Below are 2,470 nucleotides of genomic sequence, written 5' to 3' on the forward strand. Positions count from 1 at the left end.
ATCGGGTATTTTTTGTTACATGGAAATTAGAAGTTCGAAAATTTCCTAATAAAATAGTGGTTAAAAAGTCAAAAAGATAAAATTAAGTACACATGTCAGATTTGGATTAGTAAAATCCAAAGAACTTTAGTGGTCAAATAAATAAAAGCCCTTTTAAATATTAAAAAAAAAAACTTTTTCTTATAAAAATTAATTAGGTGGATGGTAGGGTCAAATTTGGGATATCTTCATATTTTTTGCTTTAACTGAAAATCAAAATCAAAATTAAAGTAATAATTTTTAAGGGGTAATGTTGATGTTGTAAAAGTTTTATTAAACATGAAAAAATTTCTTGTGTAAACAAAAATAGAATTATAAAATTCTTATAAGAAATAACAATTTTATGACTTCTATATGAAACCTTTTTTAAAAGTTATAAGTTTTTTAAAAAAAATTAATTAAATAGGTATAAAAACTTTTATTCAACTTTTTTTTTTTTTTAACTCTTAAAAGTCAATCTAAATAAAATTTAAATATATTTGAAAATCACTTTTAAAAATTTTAAAAGTCACTTAAAAATAATTTATGAACATTTTTTTTTTAATTTATGTTTAAATACTAAGTGATTCTTTTTAAAATCATTTATAATGTAAAAATATTTTTTTATGGATAAAAACATTACAAATAAAAAACGTTTTAATCACAATTAATTTATTTATTAATTCATAAAATTTCATTTATTGTTATTTATTTTTTGGGATTTAATTCTTTACAATTATTTTTGAGTGTTTATAAAGTATAATTAGGTCATGCCCAAATTTATTCCTTTTAACTCTATCTATTAGGTATAGGTAGCGTGAAATTTTGGCCTCTCTCCACCTTTCTTCGCTTCTGACATTGTCATGCCACAACTACTGATGATCGAAGAAAATGAGACAATGGTCAATGAATATTCAGGACTCTAGAACTTTCCTGCCAACTTAATATATTGACTTGGACTTGGAGAGTTCGGTCAATTGCAGCAACTTAGTTAATTGGTTTACAAAAATTCAAATGATCAACTCCTACGTTTTAATTTGCAAAAATCAGTGATTTGTTTTATTATTTTAATTTAAGGAAGCAGGAAAAGGTTTACTTTAATGTAAAATAAAAAATAAAAATAAAAAATGGGAGTTGAAAAGTAATCAAATCACTAAAAAACAGATTTGGAGTTTTTCGGTGTGGGGTTAAACTCAATTTGTGATCGGTGATTTTTTTTTTTCCTTTTCCTTTATCTTGGTGTAGATTTTGTGATATTGTTACTAAAATAGAAAGTAAAAACATAAATTATTTACAAATTATTTCAACTTTAGGAAAAAGCATTTATTTTAATTTAAAATAAATAAAAAAAATAATTGACTTTATGTCTCAACTGTATAAGAATTCATAAAAATTATATTATTTGCAAAATATTTTCAGATGTAAAAGTAAAAATTAAAGAAACCATTTCATGACCTTTTTCACAAGTATCCATTTAGATCATAGTCTAATTTTAAAATATTAGAATAAGTCAATTACTTTAAACTATATCATTTATAATTTCAAAAATTATTAATATGATTCCTAACCTTCTACGAATCAAAATAAAAATTGTCAAATCAAGATAATTTTAAACTATGCCATTTCAAACTTTTCTAATACAACATGATATTTTATCATGTGCAAAGAAATTGGAATGGCCAAAAGTTGTCAAATCTAGATATATCTATTGTGGACATGGCATTGGGGAGCTTCTTAGCATTGTAGTCGTCTATTTAATGAGTTGTTCATGTTGAAATTAATTAAGGTTGAAATAGGAACACAACATCAAATTCCAATTCTCTTTTTCATAATCAAAGATAACATCAAATTCTACTATTTCCGTAGCAAATCAAAGACTTTACAATGTTGTCAAATCAAATTCTATGCCATGTTGTCAAGTCAAAATAGGAACACAACATCAAATTCTCTTTTTCATAATCAAAGACTTCGGTGGCAAATTCCACCATAGCATATCTCAAAGATGATTTAAATTCCATTATCTTTATAGACTTTTAACAATCCAAGAAATTGACGTTAATAATCCCAGACACAATATTCTACAACTTTACATTCTTCTTATGAGCAGAAAATAAATCATGAAAGCTGAATAATACGAATATTTAATGAAATCTTTGACATGTTATTTCTTTGCAACTTCAACATGGCGGCATGTCGGATGGAGGAGACAACATTTGAGCTTCTGGGTGTTTACCATTTTTCACTATGAATGCAATTTCCATGCCCCAAGTCAGATGTTGTTCTACATGGCAGTGCATGAACTGCACTCCTGAAATAGGGAAAATATACAACATTACACCTAACTTAATTGTAATATTAAGAAAAATTATTTTCTTGGTATGCAGGTTGGCAGTTTCAAGGTGCTTTATTATTTTTTTTTTATTTTTTTTTTATTTTGTTTAATAGAGGACAT

Source organism: Vitis riparia, chromosome 18 (assembly GCF_004353265.1).
Source record: "Vitis riparia cultivar Riparia Gloire de Montpellier isolate 1030 chromosome 18, EGFV_Vit.rip_1.0, whole genome shotgun sequence".
Classification (NCBI taxonomy): Eukaryota; Viridiplantae; Streptophyta; class Magnoliopsida; order Vitales; family Vitaceae; genus Vitis; species Vitis riparia.